We start from the raw sequence: 9,868 nt of genomic DNA on the forward strand, positions 1-9,868 counted from the left end.
TTGTTTTGATGGCGTCTGTCGTGATGGAAATGCCGGAATGCTCTATTGCCATAATCATCGGGGAATATTTCTCAGGCAAACCTGCTAATAATAGCGAGCCGATCCACTCATCACTAATGGCAAAACCTGTGCCACTTAATTTCTGACCATTTTCTACCATTTTTGTTACGTATTCTGTCATCGAATTTGAATTTTCGAGCCTTATGGAAATTAAATTTCGTAACAACGTAATTCTTCTGGCGAAACCAGAGTCGTCAAATAAGCTTTTGAGTTTTGTCCACAATTCAAACGTAGTTTTGACACCTTTTACATGGACATACAAGGAAGGGTCGATAGTCAAAATCAATTTCGCACGGGCTTTTTCGTCATCTGCAACTTCTGTACCCGTAGCTTCTGGCTTACGCGTAACAAACTTCTGCGTGCCTTCTAGGATAAGAAAATTCTCTGCTGCGAAAACCCACTCACAATAATTTTCTCGGCCACGTAACTTGGGCACATTCGCCACATAGTTTGGTGACGACATCTCCGGAGATTAGTCACAGATCACTTCACAATATAAATAAATAACACAATACACTGTAAACTGCAATCTAATACTTGACTAAACCCCCCGTATTGATCAATAAAATATACCCATAACCTATTGTTAATCAAATACGTGTAAATGCTCCGAAGATGATTTATTGAGAGACAACTAGAATACAATGTCATGAACATCATGTCATATTTAAAATTATATTTAGAACATTGCATTCCTTATTCAAACATACACTGTAGATGGCGCTGCTGGATATTAAAAAACAACAATATATTACGAAACGCGAGATAAAAAATAATGAAAATGAAAATTTTAATGTACGGGTCAGCTTGCATTATTCGATGAGGTGAGGTAAAGGTACTACCCGCTATGCAGTGGAGTTCGTCAAGTAATACAGAAATATACTTATTCTAATAACGTTTACACATGTAGGTATATCACGACCCAGTACAGAAAATTCTAAAAGTCCTATAATATAGTTTATTTTGATTGTAAAATAAAATTGCATGTGACTTATATTGCAAAAAAAATGTCTTAACCACGTTCTCCTCTCCTAAAGCAGTTCTGCATGCATAGGCTTGAAGATTTTTTAGTTTACTAGCAGAATTTAGTTACTTCCTTTGGGCCCCCTTAAATCGGTTTTACCCATCCATAAAAGATAAAATAAAAATCATCATATTCTTCCTTTCAGTATCAATGATAGTTAGTTATTGCGCAATAGTGCCATAAAAAATAAACTAGATTCGTGTTAGCATTAAACATTAATGATTTTTGAACTAAGACATTGCTTTTGTACAAAGGAGAACCTCAAAAAATGGTCTGACTAGACAGAAAACATATGTATCGGGGCTAGTACTCAAGGCTCTCAAAAAGTGTAGCTATTTTGAGTTATTCAAATAAAACAACATGAATAGTCTGAATTTAATTATGTATATATCACAACATCCACTGCATAAGCACATCAGCTCCGAACATTTAATTTAAAAAGTCTTTTTTTACGGTTGCACCTTACGCGGCACTGTTTTTTATTACACCTGCATCCGACAATTTCGAGGCATGTTTCTGCAGCAACAGGCAACGTTGCGGGCAAGTAGGCTCCCAAATCCCAATTGTTACAGACTTTCGTCCAGCCACAAGTAGCAAATAATGGCAAATTTTGAATTGGGTTTAGTTGACCCCATAAATGGACACCTTGATATACCATAACCCTTACAAAAATGGTGCAAGGCAGCTTTTGTCGGTGAAATGCTGTTAATTTGGCGGTCTTTTTTGGTTAATAACTATTTTCGGCACTCGTTAACCAAAGTACAGGACGCAGATCTGGAATAATAAATATGTCAAGTAAGAATTATCCATAAATTATGCAAATCATATAGATAACTACTATTTCACAAGATGTATTAGGATCAGATGTATATATCTGACCTATCATATCAATCGATCATTTCATGTAATATAAATAGTTAAATTCAGACTAAATAGGAGTACTTATGTTGTTTAATTTGAATTACTCTAAATAACTACACTTTTTGAGAGCTTTGAGAGAACTTTACCTCACCTCATCGAATCATACAAGCTGACCCGTACCGTACATCAAGATCGCCCTGCCACGTCACTTTCATTATTTTTTATCTCGCGTTTCGTAATATATTTATATAACAAACTATATATTTTTATAAACTACATAAATGTGGCTTTTTATTCATATTTATTTCTTTTAGATATATATTGTATAGAAAGAACAAAATAGGATAATGTTATAAAAAAGTTATCACATTTTTTTTTTTAATTTTCGTATTTTTTTTATTTTAAGTACATTAATCACTAAAATAGCCATAAAATACAATGATTACAGCTTTCGTGTGTTAAAAATAGTGATTATACCTGAAATCATTGACAAAACTTATTGAAATGAGCTTTCAAATCACCCTATCGGGCGATGTAAATTATTTTTTATCACTCGTCCTATAATATATTTCTATAACAAATTATACATTTTCTAAAACTAGATAAATGTAGCTATTAAATAATATTTTTTATTTAGAAAAAACCATTACAGTTTTCATAAAATGTGCAATAATATGTATAAAAAAAAATCTCGTTTTCAGATTTTCCCATTTTATTTTGTATTTTTGTTCTAAAATACATTTTTTTTGTTCCAAAAATGAATTTCTCGTCCTTCATTTATCCCAAAATGATATATTGCATGCCCTATTTTGTATAGTTTTAGAGAAATATGGTTTCAAAGGAAGCGCGGAGGCGCCAGCCTTCCCCCCCTCCTCCCTCCTAAATTAAGGGGGGCTCTCGATGCCTCCTGATCTTTATCTACTCAGGGCCACCCAATAAACAACTGTGCCAAGTCTCAGTGCTTAATCATAAAATGCAGGGTTCCCATACAAGACATAGCAATAGCGTCCCCAGTATCAAACTTAGATCTAAAGTTTTGTTTCGAAATCGGTTAGGTAGAAATGGTTGATTCATTTTATCGCTGACTGTACTTTTTTTTCCACGAGCAACAAATACTCATCGAGGCGTTTCTAAAAACCCCAAACATAGTACGTTTACGCTATTTTATCACAGAGTACTCATAAGCATCTCCAGTCTCCATCATCAGATCAGCTTCAAGTCACCATAATATTGCATTGTCATCGGGTTTTGATATGTGTGCAAAGTTTCAGCTTAATCAGAAATCGGGAAGTGGGTCAAATTTAGCTTCTACGTTTTGATGGACACTAACATACTAACAAGTGAAGTAGAATAAAAGCTTTTAAAAATAATGAAAATGATGCGGCAGGGCAATCTTGATGTACGGTTCAATTTTTATTATTCAGTGAGGTCAATGAGGTGTTTTCTTTTAGCTTATATCTATGGGGTTTATTTTGGACACTCTTTGACCAATGAGGATCTTCTATGCATCCCCTAGAATCGTAAGATTTTTCAGCTATTCGAGGGTTTCTCGATCATGTTAAATGATGAGGGTCATGGATATTTCTGAATTATTTTGGTCCCAGGTAACCTGCTCTAAATCTAAAATTCTTTACATTTTGTCTGCTAAGAGCGTAACATTATCTCTTTAGCTATCTAACAGTCCCTTTTTCTTTGCTATACATACGACAATCTGCCTAGATTAATTTGACCCCGTAATGGCATGTAAGTACACCCGTTACAACCTGTCTTTAAAATAAAATAAAAATTAATTAATAAAATATTGGGGACACCTTACACAGATCAACTTAGCCCCAAACTAAGCAAAGCTTGTACTATGGGTGCTAAGCGACGACATACATACTTAAATACATAAATACATACTTATATACATATAAAACATCCATGACTTAGGAACAAATATCTGTGCTCATCACATAAATAATGAACCCACGACCGCGGCTAAGCAGGCAGGGTCACTACAGTCTGAGCCAGACCGGTTGCCGCTTTTGCTTATTATTTTATAAATAAGTGGAATCTAACTGTGGTTAATTTTAGTTTTGTGTTATAATTCCATGTACGAGAGATGAGATGAGATTTTTGAGATCTATATCTCAAAAAGTATCTCAAAGTAACATTTAAAAAATAATTTTGAGTAATAATATTTATATTTATATGTTTTTTATCAATCCCCATAACGAGATGAACCAAATTTTAACTAAGCAAAAAAACACAAATTACCCAATTGTGCTTTTTCAGCTTCAAGGTCGATCAGTGACAGAAGCACAACTGGATGGTGATAAGCAATAATGTGTCAACCCACAAAAATTAAAAAAATGAGATTTTAATGCCATGTTATAGCTGGATTTTTAAACTTCTATTTGCAAAAATGACCTTTTCATTTTGAAAATTTTCACTATCCCAAAAGTAAAAAAATAGGTTAACACAAATCCTTTATCGTGTGTTGCCTATTTTGCATTAATGTGTCAAGAACCTTAACTTATTATAGTAATTGGCAGAAGACATATTTAAATTACAATAATGTGTTATGAGGGTTGACTCAACGATTTTTTTACACTTGACTCATTCTTGCAAAACGCAAAAAATGACATAGTTACCCACTATGAGACTTGAATGATTATTGCAAAATGATATTTTATTCGTTTTTTTATGCTACGACCCGTGTTATAAAACATAAATCATTATTGTTAAATTATATTCGGGTCATAAATTGTTCGTTTTTGGTGTAAGTACCATGACACTATATTGTAAAATACAACTGTTCATATTAATTTATGTTTGAATAAGTTATGACTTAGTCCATTAGTATATTTTTGCACATGAATGGTAAATTCAGTACGAAATTGAACATTTTAAGTCATGAATATACATATTCGTTATTATAATTTGCAAACATTTTTTACAAGTACGTGTTTATATAAAAATCTAATATAAGCTACTATTTTTTTATAATTACTAATTACATTAAGACGTGTTAATGTATGCATAAAAATATTGTTTGATTTTTGTATACTTACTGAATGGTAGTTTATTATTTTGTTACGGATATTTTATGTTTTGTTCTTGTACAAGTCATGAGTTAATCATAATTTAAATGACTTAGTCTATATCTTAGCGTAAAAAAATATTTTGTTGTATATTTTAGATAGGTAGTTTATTTTTTTTAAAGATGATTATTTGGTTTTTGTAACGATTTTTTGTTGAAAAAGCACAGATAATTTAAATATGTGTCTAGAAATGATCATTACTCTAATAGTTAATTTATAGTATTTTATTCAACAGACGTTTAAAGGAGGTCAAGAAATATGAGTGGCGTACTTCCACGAGTATTTTGGAGTCAGTTAAACACCATTGCATACAATACTTTTACAACGACCATGCACTTAGTTTTAATAGTTTTTTTTTAATAATTCTCGCGAAATTCACACTGTTTCCTGTATTGCAAAGGTTTGCACTGTCAGCTCAGCTGCCCAAAGCCTTCCCGCGCACGCACGCAGTATCGTTAATGCAATGCGTTGCCATGATTACAGAACCAAACAATGCGTTTTCAGTTTTTTCGATACGCACAATCCTGTAAATGACGAATAACAGTTCGGGAGCAGAAAAATCATTAAAAGGTTTGATTAATAAATAATGTATTGATTCATACATACACATACCTAAGTAAGTGACCATGACTGATATGTTACTTAACACTTATAAAGTTAAAAATATGCATAGGTAGAGTATTTTACAACAACAGTTTATGTGCTTTAACATGTTTATTTAAGACTCATAGATATTTTTAAACAATTAGCAAAAGTGGGTTAAGTATCATAACACAGTCTTGAAAAAGTTTGACGTCGTCGAACAATTCGCAATAAAAGAAAAGGGCATTATTTCATCAAATTGAAGTTTGTTTTGAAATTAAGCTACAATAATCACTACTACTGAACGTATTATAGCTGAAAAACACAACAATCTATATAAAAACAATTTTTTTTAAGAAAAACACAAAAAAATGAGAAAAAATCTTTAGACGCCATTTTCTCAAAATAGTTGGCGTGTGGGTTGACACATTGTTGCTTATCAGCATAAAGTAGCAGTAATTTACTGTGCACTTGTGTTTTTATTTCTTAGATATCGCAGTGTAAAACAAACACGAAAAGCATAAGTGTGCACATGTGTCTTTTATAATAGTAATTATATTTTTTATTATTTTATGTTACGAGGCAGAAACAATTTTTTCTAAATAATTAATTTAAATAAATAGATATTCGAATTATTCACAAAGCATAAAATATCTGCCCTATTACTACGTTAATACACAAAAGTTTCAACTTTGTCTTTTGAATTTATCCTATTTTAAAAAGAAGGCAAAGTTTTTTGGTTTTTTCTCCAAACTTACTTTTTGTCAGTTATGGTTTTTCTCCTTGCGACGGCAGCGAAGGCTTAACCCCTAATACCTCTATAGCCTTACCACAAGTTTGAAAACTACAAGAAAGTGTCATTTTCAGTAACGCCTGCGTAACTCATTTTCTATGCCAATTTCTCATACTTACTCGCATTTGCATTAGTGCGTATCCAACTTTTGGTTATGACATTGATAGATGAGATCCAATATCATCAAGGAGCACGTTCCTTAGCAACGTGTCATCATGTGTTTGCGCTATTTTATTATACGAGGGTTTTTCATATTATGTTCAATTCCGTACTTTTCTTTATCACCGAAAATATTCAATGAATTTCAACGACAATACGTTGTCACAGGGTTATCTTTAAGAACAAGGAATAGTATTTGTTACTCAATATCAATATTCTGCCGTCAGATAGCAGCTAGCAGAAAAGTATGCATACTATGCATTAAGGTCAGTGTCGGGAAGACCGTCTACCCAGAAAGACCGTCTACTGAATATAACTTTTGTATTTACATATCTATCACTTCTTACACCTCCGAAGGTATACCAGTTTTTCATCCTTAATCCATTGGTCTTCAATAGATATCCCTAGGACGAACACTATATAGTTAACAAAAAACTTGATTCGTGTTTCGAACTCGACCATCGAATTCAACATGGTTACGAAAAAAATAAAAATAAAATAGAAGCAGTTGGAATATTTGTGCATTATGTATGTAGTAATTTAATAATCGTTCTTCCTGTCTAGTACAATTAATGCTCTTAAAACGCGTTCAATTTATTGTTTTATGTTCTGAAATATGTAACTTCGAAATTGTGCCTAGTCGGAAAGACCGGCGTATAAGAGTAAGGCACCTTTTTTAGGCTTTATGGAAAATACTTAAGTCGAGTTTAAATGGGTGATGTAGGTTAATTTTAATTATAACTTTCGGCTTTACTTTTGTCTGGACCTGACAAAAGAAGGTTATCAACCTCATTTACGGAACATATGACGGTCTTGACTTATAAATAGAATAATGCTGATATGTTGAATATATCAACGTTATTTGTTTTAATATCTATCACATTACTCCCTGTTATTATTACAAAATATAACAATGAACATGATTTTGATACTTATTTCCATATGAAATTACGCGACACCGAGCACGTTTCCGTACTCGGCGCGTGGGGACGGTCAACCCGCCGAGCCTTAAAAAAAGTGATTTTTATCACATAAGTTTACTTTAATTCACCAAAGTATTATAAAAGTTTTGACACATCAGGCCCCGTAGCCAAATGGAATTTCTGCGACGCGAAACGCCATCGAAACGCCGCAGAAATGTAGTCTGGCTCTGTCGCGCCAATACGCAAGAGCGATAGAGATAAATAGCTACGAAAGAGATATTATCGTGAGCGTTTGTGCATTCAGCTACGCACACTGAACGGTTTGTTTTTAAACAGCACGTTCGACGTTGTTGTGTCTCTATCACACTTACCTACGTACAAATTTACTCGTACAAGTGCGACAAACGGGCAACATGCTTGAATATCGGTCGATCTCAAACGGTCTATAACGCAAAATGACTAGTGCAATATATCCCTATATCGCTATAAGTCTGCATCACAAACGGTCTAAAATGCAAAATGACTTATGACTAGGTAGTTAGGTTAGGATAGGTCAGGTTCGTTGCGGAGGAGTGCCGAAACGTGCCTGTGACCTCGTCCTATAGCCCTGAGCCTAGCCTGAGCTAGTAAACCCTGGGGTCTCATTAGCCTATATGGGAGTCCCACATAACCATCCCAGGCTGCGCCTGGGATGGTATGCGTAACGCATTTCACCTCGTTAAAAAAAAGGTCAGGTTCGATATGTATTTTCAAATGGCCGAAGGACAATCTGCACAGAATAGGAACCCTGCGTAAGCGGGAGCTTAGCTTACGCGGGACTCCTAATTCTGTGCATATCGCAGTCGATATCGCTTTAAAGTAAATATAAAATGGAAAAAAATATTGTAGGCATTTTGCGTTCTAGACCATCCGCGAATAACCCCTGAATATGTTTTGCGGGTGGCCCTCCACAATGTGCTAGCAGCTCCCTCTGTGTTTTCTTTTTTGTCGTATCCTCATGTCTGAGGGACGTAACGAACGTGGACACTCTTCACCAGTTGTCTCCACGCCACTCGATCCTGGGCCCGGTCCAAGCTAGCCTGCAATATGGTATTTGTCACAGACGTTATTCTGTGTATTTACAGTTTCAGACTCGGAGGAAATATAGACTGGAGTAGCCTTCATGTTGCGTCTACGTACAAATAATTCTGCCAAGATTCGCGGGAGGTGAGGAAATGACACAATAATATTTTTTGCATTTGTGAGTACCCCTTTTACAGGTACATTATGATAAAACATACACAAGCACATTATGATAAAAAAATAACACATGCTCATTATGATGCACACAGACATATCACACATGGAAATACTTCGTAGAAACACAGTGTATACGGACACTAAATGCGCACGTGTGGCAGGCATCGATAACAGAAGTCGATAATAATTAATCAAGCAAATTATAATTTTAATGATGTCGTTGTTTTTTCTAGATCTGTTTAATGTTTGGCACTATTATAATCATATTAAGATTCACTAATTACAATCCTGGGTAGTAGGTATCACGCGGGTGGACTAGCGATGGATAATAGGATTAGTAGGTAAAGAAATATTTGACATTTTGACAAAACATTAATTTATTTTTCCAGACTAACTAATCAACAACGTTTACTGCGGTTGGTGGTACTAAATCAATATAAACAAACTTTGTTAAATAAATAAACTAGAAATGGTTTAGTCTTCATTAACTGTTATCAATACTGGTTCAAAGTGAAAAGTTTATTAAGTACAAGTAATAAAATTAATAGTTTAAAAAACACTATAAAACACGCTTTTATAAATGCACGTAAAAGCCAAAAATAAATTATGGATCGTTCAAGTTGTATCTATTTGTGAGCTGAAGTTTAAAAACTATGTGCTTTTAATTATAATATTTGATTGTAAAAGCGTGGGGCGCTGGAACAGGAAAGACTTTTTGTATAACTTGCTGATAAATCAAATTATGCTATGTTACGGGAAGGAGGTTACACAGATTGACGCGCTAACTGGAGTTGCAGCATGACTAGTAGGTTCTACATTAAACAGTCAAATCAATTAAAAGTCAGTGTTCAAAGTAGGTACCACTTTGTCGAACTCAGACAAAATATGCGCTAGTAGCGAGGAGAGTTGACAGTCACCGACACTTAGAACGCCGCTTTTTTCCGGTAATCAAAGTACAAAAGGGGAAAGTGTCTACAGTGACAGGATGCAGAGTTCTTGTTCGTGGACGAGATATCTTTGGTTCTCTTTGGTAACCCTTAGGCGGCATATGTAAACGTTATGTTCTTATGCAACTTCATTCGCCAGGAAGTTCGGATTAGTATTTGTTTACAAGAAAGTATTTCCTGTTCCAGCGCCCCAC

Source organism: Leguminivora glycinivorella, chromosome 8, assembly GCF_023078275.1.
Source record: "Leguminivora glycinivorella isolate SPB_JAAS2020 chromosome 8, LegGlyc_1.1, whole genome shotgun sequence".
Lineage (NCBI taxonomy): Eukaryota > Metazoa > Arthropoda > Insecta > Lepidoptera > Tortricidae > Leguminivora > Leguminivora glycinivorella.